This window comes from Triturus cristatus, chromosome 12, assembly GCF_964204655.1.
Source record: "Triturus cristatus chromosome 12, aTriCri1.1, whole genome shotgun sequence".
Classification (NCBI taxonomy): Eukaryota; Metazoa; Chordata; class Amphibia; order Caudata; family Salamandridae; genus Triturus; species Triturus cristatus.
Genome location: NC_140595.1, coordinates 219103301 through 219115434, shown reverse-complemented (window position 1 = coordinate 219115434; position 12134 = coordinate 219103301). Strand labels below are relative to the sequence as shown.

At 45.4% G+C, this 12134-nt stretch overlaps 12 non-coding genes across 12 annotated transcripts; all 12 read left to right on the top strand.

The window, feature by feature from the left end:
* Positions 1-567: 567 nt before the first annotated feature.
* LOC146775669 (U5 spliceosomal RNA) lies at positions 568-682 on the top strand. The gene has a single exon (XR_014973523.1). It is a non-coding gene; the product is annotated as a U5 spliceosomal RNA (small nuclear RNA).
* Positions 683-1547: 865 nt separating this feature from the next.
* On the top strand, positions 1548-1662 carry LOC146775668 (U5 spliceosomal RNA). The gene has a single exon (XR_014973522.1). It is a non-coding gene; the product is annotated as a U5 spliceosomal RNA (small nuclear RNA).
* An 852-nt stretch (positions 1663-2514) lies between these two features.
* LOC146775667 (U5 spliceosomal RNA) lies at positions 2515-2629 on the top strand. The gene has a single exon (XR_014973521.1). It is a non-coding gene; the product is annotated as a U5 spliceosomal RNA (small nuclear RNA).
* Positions 2630-3481: 852 nt separating this feature from the next.
* LOC146775666 (U5 spliceosomal RNA) lies at positions 3482-3596 on the top strand. Its single transcript, XR_014973519.1, has one exon. It is a non-coding gene; the product is annotated as a U5 spliceosomal RNA (small nuclear RNA).
* An 852-nt stretch (positions 3597-4448) lies between these two features.
* Positions 4449-4563, top strand: LOC146775665 (U5 spliceosomal RNA). Its single transcript, XR_014973518.1, has one exon. It is a non-coding gene; the product is annotated as a U5 spliceosomal RNA (small nuclear RNA).
* Positions 4564-5428: 865 nt separating this feature from the next.
* Positions 5429-5543, top strand: LOC146775664 (U5 spliceosomal RNA). Its single transcript, XR_014973517.1, has one exon. It is a non-coding gene; the product is annotated as a U5 spliceosomal RNA (small nuclear RNA).
* Positions 5544-6395: 852 nt separating this feature from the next.
* Positions 6396-6510, top strand: LOC146775663 (U5 spliceosomal RNA). Its single transcript, XR_014973516.1, has one exon. It is a non-coding gene; the product is annotated as a U5 spliceosomal RNA (small nuclear RNA).
* An 852-nt stretch (positions 6511-7362) lies between these two features.
* Positions 7363-7477, top strand: LOC146775662 (U5 spliceosomal RNA). The gene has a single exon (XR_014973515.1). It is a non-coding gene; the product is annotated as a U5 spliceosomal RNA (small nuclear RNA).
* An 852-nt stretch (positions 7478-8329) lies between these two features.
* On the top strand, positions 8330-8444 carry LOC146775661 (U5 spliceosomal RNA). Its single transcript, XR_014973513.1, has one exon. It is a non-coding gene; the product is annotated as a U5 spliceosomal RNA (small nuclear RNA).
* An 852-nt stretch (positions 8445-9296) lies between these two features.
* LOC146775660 (U5 spliceosomal RNA) lies at positions 9297-9411 on the top strand. Its single transcript, XR_014973512.1, has one exon. It is a non-coding gene; the product is annotated as a U5 spliceosomal RNA (small nuclear RNA).
* An 852-nt stretch (positions 9412-10263) lies between these two features.
* Positions 10264-10378, top strand: LOC146775659 (U5 spliceosomal RNA). Its single transcript, XR_014973511.1, has one exon. It is a non-coding gene; the product is annotated as a U5 spliceosomal RNA (small nuclear RNA).
* An 852-nt stretch (positions 10379-11230) lies between these two features.
* LOC146775658 (U5 spliceosomal RNA) lies at positions 11231-11345 on the top strand. The gene has a single exon (XR_014973510.1). It is a non-coding gene; the product is annotated as a U5 spliceosomal RNA (small nuclear RNA).
* Positions 11346-12134: the final 789 nt, after the last annotated feature.

Below are 12134 nucleotides of genomic sequence, written 5' to 3'. Positions count from 1 at the left end.
GGACCAAGACTCATGCTGTGCTTTTCATAGGGCTTGCCCGTTATTTGTGCCCGTTAGAGGTGCCCTGAGAGGTCGCCAATCCTGAGTCAGCTTCCTCTCAGGTAGACTTGAAGGGGCACGTCAGACTTGTTTCACGTGTCTCCAGCCTAGACAGATATATCCTTCTATATTCAGGTTTAATGAAAGTACGTGTGAAAAAGGCACATACGGTGCATGGCTATGTGTAGAGCGTGTTGAAAGCGTAAAATGGCTAGGGGACAAAAGGCCTACAGTGCCACTTAACTAAAAGCCTGATTCACATTTCCTGTTCCCCTTCCCCAGCAGCCCCGACAACTCCTAATGAGCTGAGGTGAGTACAAAAGAAATTTGCATATTCCCAGACATACACATGTGAACAGTCCACCTTTTTGTACCTTGAGCAGAGACTTTGAAATGTTGGCCTGTTTTGCCCACCGGCCTGGTTCTCGCCCTCTTTCTTAGAGCCTGAAAATACCTTTCAGGTCCTCACCCTCGCAATGACAGGGTCTTTGATGTGCCGCCACTTACCCTAGAGAGCTATATTGTCACTTACTCTGGTTTCTCTTCAAAACGAAAAAATCTTTCGCCTTTTACTAAAGATTTCCGTGGAGAGGAACATTTAAGAGTTTATTCAATTTTTTTAAGCCTTGCCACAGGTGAGGCTGTTTATCATTTGTTTAAAAGAAAAGCATTAGAAGTTGGGGAATATCCAGCAATTGTCTGCTGCTTTTTTGGGGGACATGAGTTTGGTGTTTTATTCCTGAGCGCTCTGCTTGCTCATTTGCATAAACAGAGTGCAGGAGAGGTGCCTCATGGGAAAGAGCTTGTGCAGTGCATGAGATTGCTTTTCTTGACTGACTTGAAACTTCACGATCGCAGGCAGTATATTTTCTTATCTCCCAAAGATCCTGCTGCCAGATCCCAGAGGTCACCCTCCTTTTTAAAGGTGGGACCAAGACTCATGCTGTGCTTTTCATAGGGCTTGCCCGTTATTTGTGCCCGTTATTTGTGCCCGTTAGAGGTGCCCTGAGAGGTCGCCAATCCTGAGTCAGCTTCCTCTCAGGTAGACTTGAAGGGGCACGTCAGACTTGTTTCACGTGTCTCCAGCCTAGACAGATATATCCTTCTATATTCAGGTTTAATGAAAGTACGTGTGAAAAAGGCACATACGGTGCATGGCTATGTGTAGAGCGTGTTGAAAGCGTAAAATGGCTAGGGGACAAAAGGCCTACAGTGCCACTTAACTAAAAGCCTGATTCACATTTCCTGTTCCCCTTCCCCAGCAGCCCCGACAACTCCTAATGAGCTGAGGTGAGTACAAAAGAAATTTGCATATTCCCAGACATACACATGTGAACAGTCCACCTTTTTGTACCTTGAGCAGAGACTTTGAAATGTTGGCCTGTTTTGCCCACCGGCCTGGTTCTCGCCCTCTTTCTTAGAGCCTGAAAATACCTTTCAGGTCCTCACCCTCGCAATGACAGGGTCTTTGATGTGCCGCCACTTACCCTAGAGAGCTATATTGTCACTTACTCTGGTTTCTCTTCAAAACGAAAAAATCTTTCGCCTTTTACTAAAGATTTCCGTGGAGAGGAACATTTAAGAGTTTATTCAATTTTTTTAAGCCTTGCCACAGGTGAGGCTGTTTATCATTTGTTTAAAAGAAAAGCATTAGAAGTTGGGGAATATCCAGCAATTGTCTGCTGCTTTTTTGGGGGACATGAGTTTGGTGTTTTATTCCTGAGCTCTCTGCTTGCTCATTTGCATAAACAGAGTGCAGGAGAGGTGCCTCATGGGAAAGAGCTTGTGCAGTGCATGAGATTGCTTTTCTTGACTGACTTGAAACTTCACGATCGCAGGCAGTATATTTTCTTATCTCCCAAAGATCCTGCTGCCAGATCCCAGAGGTCACCCTCCTTTTTAAAGGTGGGACCAAGACTCATGCTGTGCTTTTCATAGGGCTTGCCCGTTATTTGTGCCCGTTCGAGGTGCCCTGAGAGGTCGCCAATCCTGAGTCAGCTTCCTCTCAGGTAGACTTGAAGGGGCACGTCAGACTTGTTTCACGTGTCTCCAGCCTAGACAGATATATCCTTCTATATTCAGGTTTAATGAAAGTACGTGTGAAAAAGGCACATACGGTGCATGGCTATGTGTAGAGCGTGTTGAAAGCGTAAAATGGCTAGGGGACAAAAGGCCTACAGTGCCACTTAACTAAAAGCCTGATTCACATTTCCTGTTCCCCTTCCCCAGCAGCCCCGACAACTCCTAATGAGCTGAGGTGAGTACAAAAGAAATTTGCATATTCCCAGACATACACATGTGAACAGTCCACCTTTTTGTACCTTGAGCAGAGACTTTGAAATGTTGGCCTGTTTTGCCCACCGGCCTGGTTCTCGCCCTCTTTCTTAGAGCCTGAAAATACCTTTCAGGTCCTCACCCTCGCAATGACAGGGTCTTTGATGTGCCGCCACTTACCCTAGAGAGCTATATTGTCACTTACTCTGGTTTCTCTTCAAAACGAAAAAATCTTTCGCCTTTTACTAAAGATTTCCGTGGAGAGGAACATTTAAGAGTTTATTCAATTTTTTTAAGCCTTGCCACAGGTGAGGCTGTTTATCATTTGTTTAAAAGAAAAGCATTAGAAGTTGGGGAATATCCAGCAATTGCCTGCTGCTTTTTTGGGGGACTTGAGTTTGGTGTTTTATTCCTGAGCTCTCTGCTTGCTCATTTGCATAAACAGAGTGCAGGAGAGGTGCCTCATGGGAAAGAGCTTGTGCAGTGCATGAGATTGCTTTTCTTGACTGACTTGAAACTTCACGATCGCAGGCAGTATATTTTCTTATCTCCCAAAGATCCTGCTGCCAGATCCCAGAGGTCACCCTCCTTTTTAAAGGTGGGACCAAGACTCATGCTGTGCTTTTCATAGGGCTTGCCCGTTATTTGTGCCCGTTCGAGGTGCCCTGAGAGGTCCCCAATCCTGAGTCAGCTTCCTCTCAGGTAGACTTGAAGGGGCACGTCAGACTTGTTTCACGTGTCTCCAGCCTAGACAGATATATCCTTCTATATTCAGGTTTAATGAAAGTACGTGTGAAAAAGGCACATACGGTGCATGGCTATGTGTAGAGCGTGTTGAAAGCGTAAAATGGCTAGGGGACAAAAGGCCTACAGTGCCACTTAACTAAAAGCCTGATTCACATTTGCTGTTCCCCTTCCCCAGCAGCCCCGACAACTCCTAATGAGCTGAGGTGAGTACAAAAGAAATTTGCATATTCCCAGACATACACATGTGAACAGTCCACCTTTTTGTACCTTGAGCAGAGACTTTGAAATGTTGGCCTGTTTTGCCCACCGGCCTGGTTCTCGCCCTCTTTCTTAGAGCCTGAAAATACCTTTCAGGTCCTCACCCTCGCAATGACAGGGTCTTTGATGTGCCGCCACTTACCCTAGAGAGCTATATTGTCACTTACTCTGGTTTCTCTTCAAAACGAAAAAATCTTTCGCCTTTTACTAAAGATTTCCGTGGAGAGGAACATTTAAGAGTTTATTCAATTTTTTTAAGCCTTGCCACAGGTGAGGCTGTTTATCATTTGTTTAAAAGAAAAGCATTAGAAGTTGGGGAATATCCAGCAATTGCCTGCTGCTTTTTTGGGGGACATGAGTTTGGTGTTTTATTCCTGAGCTCTCTGCTTGCTCATTTGCATAAACAGAGTGCAGGAGAGGTGCCTCATGGGAAAGAGCTTGTGCAGTGCATGAGATTGCTTTTCTTGACTGACTTGAAACTTCACGATCGCAGGCAGTATATTTTCTTATCTCCCAAAGATCCTGCTGCCAGATCCCAGAGGTCACCCTCCTTTTTAAAGGTGGGACCAAGACTCATGCTGTGCTTTTCATAGGGCTTGCCCGTTATTTGTGCCCGTTCGAGGTGCCCTGAGAGGTCGCCAATCCTGAGTCAGCTTCCTCTCAGGTAGACTTGAAGGGGCACGTCAGACTTGTTTCACGTGTCTCCAGCCTAGACAGATATATCCTTCTATATTCAGGTTTAATGAAAGTACGTGTGAAAAAGGCACATACGGTGCATGGCTATGTGTAGAGCGTGTTGAAAGCGTAAAATGGCTAGGGGACAAAAGGCCTACAGTGCCACTTAACTAAAAGCCTGATTCACATTTGCTGTTCCCCTTCCCCAGCAGCCCCGACAACTCCTAATGAGCTGAGGTGAGTACAAAAGAAATTTGCATATTCCCAGACATACACATGTGAACAGTCCACCTTTTTGTACCTTGAGCAGAGACTTTGAAATGTTGGCCTGTTTTGCCCACCGGCCTGGTTCTCGCCCTCTTTCTTAGAGCCTGAAAATACCTTTCAGGTCCTCACCCTCGCAATGACAGGGTCTTTGATGTGCCGCCACTTACCCTAGAGAGCTATATTGTCACTTACTCTGGTTTCTCTTCAAAACGAAAAAATCTTTCGCCTTTTACTAAAGATTTCCGTGGAGAGGAACATTTAAGAGTTTATTCAATTTTTTTAAGCCTTGCCACAGGTGAGGCTGTTTATCATTTGTTTAAAAGAAAAGCATTAGAAGTTGGGGAATATCCAGCAATTGCCTGCTGCTTTTTTGGGGGACATGAGTTTGGTGTTTTATTCCTGAGCTCTCTGCTTGCTCATTTGCATAAACAGAGTGCAGGAGAGGTGCCTCATGGGAAAGAGCTTGTGCAGTGCATGAGATTGCTTTTCTTGACTGACTTGAAACTTCACGATCGCAGGCAGTATATTTTCTTATCTCCCAAAGATCCTGCTGCCAGATCCCAGAGGTCACCCTCCTTTTTAAAGGTGGGACCAAGACTCATGCTGTGCTTTTCATAGGGCTTGCCCGTTATTTGTGCCCGTTATTTGTGCCCGTTAGAGGTGCCCTGAGAGGTCGCCAATCCTGAGTCAGCTTCCTCTCAGGTAGACTTGAAGGGGCACGTCAGACTTGTTTCACGTGTCTCCAGCCTAGACAGATATATCCTTCTATATTCAGGTTTAATGAAAGTACGTGTGAAAAAGGCACATACGGTGCATGGCTATGTGTAGAGCGTGTTGAAAGCGTAAAATGGCTAGGGGACAAAAGGCCTACAGTGCCACTTAACTAAAAGCCTGATTCACATTTCCTGTTCCCCTTCCCCAGCAGCCCCGACAACTCCTAATGAGCTGAGGTGAGTACAAAAGAAATTTGCATATTCCCAGACATACACATGTGAACAGTCCACCTTTTTGTACCTTGAGCAGAGACTTTGAAATGTTGGCCTGTTTTGCCCACCGGCCTGGTTCTCGCCCTCTTTCTTAGAGCCTGAAAATACCTTTCAGGTCCTCACCCTCGCAATGACAGGGTCTTTGATGTGCCGCCACTTACCCTAGAGAGCTATATTGTCACTTACTCTGGTTTCTCTTCAAAACGAAAAAATCTTTCGCCTTTTACTAAAGATTTCCGTGGAGAGGAACATTTAAGAGTTTATTCAATTTTTTTAAGCCTTGCCACAGGTGAGGCTGTTTATCATTTGTTTAAAAGAAAAGCATTAGAAGTTGGGGAATATCCAGCAATTGTCTGCTGCTTTTTTGGGGGACATGAGTTTGGTGTTTTATTCCTGAGCTCTCTGCTTGCTCATTTGCATAAACAGAGTGCAGGAGAGGTGCCTCATGGGAAAGAGCTTGTGCAGTGCATGAGATTGCTTTTCTTGACTGACTTGAAACTTCACGATCGCAGGCAGTATATTTTCTTATCTCCCAAAGATCCTGCTGCCAGATCCCAGAGGTCACCCTCCTTTTTAAAGGTGGGACCAAGACTCATGCTGTGCTTTTCATAGGGCTTGCCCGTTATTTGTGCCCGTTCGAGGTGCCCTGAGAGGTCGCCAATCCTGAGTCAGCTTCCTCTCAGGTAGACTTGAAGGGGCACGTCAGACTTGTTTCACGTGTCTCCAGCCTAGACAGATATATCCTTCTATATTCAGGTTTAATGAAAGTACGTGTGAAAAAGGCACATACGGTGCATGGCTATGTGTAGAGCGTGTTGAAAGCGTAAAATGGCTAGGGGACAAAAGGCCTACAGTGCCACTTAACTAAAAGCCTGATTCACATTTCCTGTTCCCCTTCCCCAGCAGCCCCGACAACTCCTAATGAGCTGAGGTGAGTACAAAAGAAATTTGCATATTCCCAGACATACACATGTGAACAGTCCACCTTTTTGTACCTTGAGCAGAGACTTTGAAATGTTGGCCTGTTTTGCCCACCGGCCTGGTTCTCGCCCTCTTTCTTAGAGCCTGAAAATACCTTTCAGGTCCTCACCCTCGCAATGACAGGGTCTTTGATGTGCCGCCACTTACCCTAGAGAGCTATATTGTCACTTACTCTGGTTTCTCTTCAAAACGAAAAAATCTTTCGCCTTTTACTAAAGATTTCCGTGGAGAGGAACATTTAAGAGTTTATTCAATTTTTTTAAGCCTTGCCACAGGTGAGGCTGTTTATCATTTGTTTAAAAGAAAAGCATTAGAAGTTGGGGAATATCCAGCAATTGCCTGCTGCTTTTTTGGGGGACTTGAGTTTGGTGTTTTATTCCTGAGCTCTCTGCTTGCTCATTTGCATAAACAGAGTGCAGGAGAGGTGCCTCATGGGAAAGAGCTTGTGCAGTGCATGAGATTGCTTTTCTTGACTGACTTGAAACTTCACGATCGCAGGCAGTATATTTTCTTATCTCCCAAAGATCCTGCTGCCAGATCCCAGAGGTCACCCTCCTTTTTAAAGGTGGGACCAAGACTCATGCTGTGCTTTTCATAGGGCTTGCCCGTTATTTGTGCCCGTTCGAGGTGCCCTGAGAGGTCCCCAATCCTGAGTCAGCTTCCTCTCAGGTAGACTTGAAGGGGCACGTCAGACTTGTTTCACGTGTCTCCAGCCTAGACAGATATATCCTTCTATATTCAGGTTTAATGAAAGTACGTGTGAAAAAGGCACATACGGTGCATGGCTATGTGTAGAGCGTGTTGAAAGCGTAAAATGGCTAGGGGACAAAAGGCCTACAGTGCCACTTAACTAAAAGCCTGATTCACATTTGCTGTTCCCCTTCCCCAGCAGCCCCGACAACTCCTAATGAGCTGAGGTGAGTACAAAAGAAATTTGCATATTCCCAGACATACACATGTGAACAGTCCACCTTTTTGTACCTTGAGCAGAGACTTTGAAATGTTGGCCTGTTTTGCCCACCGGCCTGGTTCTCGCCCTCTTTCTTAGAGCCTGAAAATACCTTTCAGGTCCTCACCCTCGCAATGACAGGGTCTTTGATGTGCCGCCACTTACCCTAGAGAGCTATATTGTCACTTACTCTGGTTTCTCTTCAAAACGAAAAAATCTTTCGCCTTTTACTAAAGATTTCCGTGGAGAGGAACATTTAAGAGTTTATTCAATTTTTTTAAGCCTTGCCACAGGTGAGGCTGTTTATCATTTGTTTAAAAGAAAAGCATTAGAAGTTGGGGAATATCCAGCAATTGCCTGCTGCTTTTTTGGGGGACATGAGTTTGGTGTTTTATTCCTGAGCTCTCTGCTTGCTCATTTGCATAAACAGAGTGCAGGAGAGGTGCCTCATGGGAAAGAGCTTGTGCAGTGCATGAGATTGCTTTTCTTGACTGACTTGAAACTTCACGATCGCAGGCAGTATATTTTCTTATCTCCCAAAGATCCTGCTGCCAGATCCCAGAGGTCACCCTCCTTTTTAAAGGTGGGACCAAGACTCATGCTGTGCTTTTCATAGGGCTTGCCCGTTATTTGTGCCCGTTCGAGGTGCCCTGAGAGGTCGCCAATCCTGAGTCAGCTTCCTCTCAGGTAGACTTGAAGGGGCACGTCAGACTTGTTTCACGTGTCTCCAGCCTAGACAGATATATCCTTCTATATTCAGGTTTAATGAAAGTACGTGTGAAAAAGGCACATACGGTGCATGGCTATGTGTAGAGCGTGTTGAAAGCGTAAAATGGCTAGGGGACAAAAGGCCTACAGTGCCACTTAACTAAAAGCCTGATTCACATTTCCTGTTCCCCTTCCCCAGCAGCCCCGACAACTCCTAATGAGCTGAGGTGAGTACAAAAGAAATTTGCATATTCCCAGACATACACATGTGAACAGTCCACCTTTTTGTACCTTGAGCAGAGACTTTGAAATGTTGGCCTGTTTTGCCCACCGGCCTGGTTCTCGCCCTCTTTCTTAGAGCCTGAAAATACCTTTCAGGTCCTCACCCTCGCAATGACAGGGTCTTTGATGTGCCGCCACTTACCCTAGAGAGCTATATTGTCACTTACTCTGGTTTCTCTTCAAAACGAAAAAATCTTTCGCCTTTTACTAAAGATTTCCGTGGAGAGGAACATTTAAGAGTTTATTCAATTTTTTTAAGCCTTGCCACAGGTGAGGCTGTTTATCATTTGTTTAAAAGAAAAGCATTAGAAGTTGGGGAATATCCAGCAATTGCCTGCTGCTTTTTTGGGGGACATGAGTTTGGTGTTTTATTCCTGAGCTCTCTGCTTGCTCATTTGCATAAACAGAGTGCAGGAGAGGTGCCTCATGGGAAAGAGCTTGTGCAGTGCATGAGATTGCTTTTCTTGACTGACTTGAAACTTCACGATCGCAGGCAGTATATTTTCTTATCTCCCAAAGATCCTGCTGCCAGATCCCAGAGGTCACCCTCCTTTTTAAAGGTGGGACCAAGACTCATGCTGTGCTTTTCATAGGGCTTGCCCGTTATTTGTGCCCGTTCGAGGTGCCCTGAGAGGTCGCCAATCCTGAGTCAGCTTCCTCTCAGGTAGACTTGAAGGGGCACGTCAGACTTGTTTCACGTGTCTCCAGCCTAGACAGATATATCCTTCTATATTCAGGTTTAATGAAAGTACGTGTGAAAAAGGCACATACGGTGCATGGCTATGTGTAGAGCGTGTTGAAAGCGTAAAATGGCTAGGGGACAAAAGGCCTACAGTGCCACTTAACTAAAAGCCTGATTCACATTTCCTGTTCCCCTTCCCCAGCAGCCCCGACAACTCCTAATGAGCTGAGGTGAGTACAAAAGAAATTTGCATATTCCCAGACATACACATGTGAACAGTCCACCTTTTTGTACCTTGAGCAGAGACTTTGAAATGTTGGCCTGTTTTGCCCACCGGCCTGGTTCTCGCCCTCTTTCTTAGAGCCTGAAAATACCTTTCAGGTCCTCACCCTCGCAATGACAGGGTCTTTGATGTGCCGCCACTTACCCTAGAGAGCTATATTGTCACTTACTCTGGTTTCTCTTCAAAACGAAAAAATCTTTCGCCTTTTACTAAAGATTTCCGTGGAGAGGAACATTTAAGAGTTTATTCAATTTTTTTAAGCCTTGCCACAGGTGAGGCTGTTTATCATTTGTTTAAAAGAAAAGCATTAGAAGTTGGGGAATATCCAGCAATTGTCTGCTGCTTTTTTGGGGGACATGAGTTTGGTGTTTTATTCCTGAGCTCTCTGCTTGCTCATTTGCATAAACAGAGTGCAGGAGAGGTGCCTCATGGGAAAGAGCTTGTGCAGTGCATGAGATTGCTTTTCTTGACTGACTTGAAACTTCACGATCGCAGGCAGTATATTTTCTTATCTCCCAAAGATCCTGCTGCCAGATCCCAGAGGTCACCCTCCTTTTTAAAGGTGGGACCAAGACTCATGCTGTGCTTTTCATAGGGCTTGCCCGTTATTTGTGCCCGTTAGAGGTGCCCTGAGAGGTCGCCAATCCTGAGTCAGCTTCCTCTCAGGTAGACTTGAAGGGGCACGTCAGACTTGTTTCACGTGTCTCCAGCCTAGACAGATATATCCTTCTATATTCAGGTTTAATGAAAGTACGTGTGAAAAAGGCACATACGGTGCATGGCTATGTGTAGAGCGTGTTGAAAGCGTAAAATGGCTAGGGGACAAAAGGCCTACAGTGCCACTTAACTAAAAGCCTGATTCACATTTCCTGTTCCCCTTCCCCAGCAGCCCCGACAACTCCTAATGAGCTGAGGTGAGTACAAAAGAAATTTGCATATTCCCAGACATACACATGTGAACAGTCCACCTTTTTGTACCTTGAGCAGAGACTTTGAAATGTTGGCCTGTTTTGCCCACCGGCCTGGTTCTCGCCCTCTTTCTTAGAGCCTGAAAATACCTTTCAGGTCCTCACCCTCGCAATGACAGGGTCTTTGATGTGCCGCCACTTACCCTAGAGAGCTATATTGTCACTTACTCTGGTTTCTCTTCAAAACGAAAAAATCTTTCGCCTTTTACTAAAGATTTCCGTGGAGAGGAACATTTAAGAGTTTATTCAATTTTTTTAAGCCTTGCCACAGGTGAGGCTGTTTATCATTTGTTTAAAAGAAAAGCATTAGAAGTTGGGGAATATCCAGCAATTGTCTGCTGCTTTTTTGGGGGACATGAGTTTGGTGTTTTATTCCTGAGCGCTCTGCTTGCTCATTTGCATAAACAGAGTGCAGGAGAGGTGCCTCATGGGAAAGAGCTTGTGCAGTGCATGAGATTGCTTTTCTTGACTGACTTGAAACTTCACGATCTCAGGCAGTATATTTTCTTATCTCCCAAAGATCCTGCTGCCAGATCCCAGAGGTCACCCTCCTTTTTAAAGGTGGGACCAAGACTCATGCTGTGCTTTTCATAGGGCTTGCCCGTTATTTGTGCCCGTTCGAGGTGCCCTGAGAGGTCGCCAATCCTGAGTCAGCTTCCTCTCAGGTAGACTTGAAGGGGCACGTCAGACTTGTTTCACGTGTCTCCAGCCTAGACAGATATATCCTTCTATATTCAGGTTTAATGAAAGTACGTGTGAAAAAGGCACATACGGTGCATGGCTATGTGTAGAGCGTGTTGAAAGCGTAAAATGGCTAGGGGACAAAAGGCCTACAGTGCCACTTAACTAAAAGCCTGATTCACATTTGCTGTTCCCCTTCCCCAGCAGCCCCGACAACTCCTAATGAGCTGAGGTGAGTACAAAAGAAATTTGCATATTCCCAGACATACACATGTGAACAGTCCACCTTTTTGTACCTTGAGCAGAGACTTTGAAATGTTGGCCTGTTTTGCCCACCGGCCTGGTTCTCGCCCTCTTTCTTAGAGCCTGAAAATACCTTTCAGGTCCTCACCCTCGCAATGACAGGGTCTTTGATGTGCCGCCACTTACCCTAGAGAGCTATATTGTCACTTACTCTGGTTTCTCTTCAAAACGAAAAAATCTTTCGCCTTTTACTAAAGATTTCCGTGGAGAGGAACATTTAAGAGTTTATTCAATTTTTTTAAGCCTTGCCACAGGTGAGGCTGTTTATCATTTGTTTAAAAGAAAAGCATTAGAAGTTGGGGAATATCCAGCAATTGCCTGCTGCTTTTTTGGGGGACATGAGTTTGGTGTTTTATTCCTGAGCTCTCTGCTTGCTCATTTGCATAAACAGAGTGCAGGAGAGGTGCCTCATGGGAAAGAGCTTGTGCAGTGCATGAGATTGCTTTTCTTGACTGACTTGAAACTTCACGATCGCAGGCAGTATATTTTCTTATCTCCCAAAGATCCTGCTGCCAGATCCCAGAGGTCACCCTCCTTTTTAAAGGTGGGACCAAGACTCATGCTGTGCTTTTCATAGGGCTTGCCCGTTATTTGTGCCCGTTCGAGGTGCCCTGAGAGGTCGCCAATCCTGAGTCAGCTTCCTCTCAGGTAGACTTGAAGGGGCACGTCAGACTTGTTTCACGTGTCTCCAGCCTAGACAGATATATCCTTCTATATTCAGGTTTAATGAAAGTACGTGTGAAAAAGGCACATACGGTGCATGGCTATGTGTAGAGCGTGTTGAAAGCGTAAAATGGCTAGGGGACAAAAGGCCTACAGTGCCACTTAACTAAAAGCCTGATTCACATTTGCTGTTCCCCTTCCCCAGCAGCCCCGACAACTCCTAATGAGCTGAGGTGAGTACAAAAGAAATTTGCATATTCCCAGACATACACATGTGAACAGTCCACCTTTTTGTACCTTGAGCAGAGACTTTGAAATGTTGGCCTGTTTTGCCCACCGGCCTGGTTCTCGCCCTCTTTCTTAGAGCCTGAAAATACCTTTCAGGTCC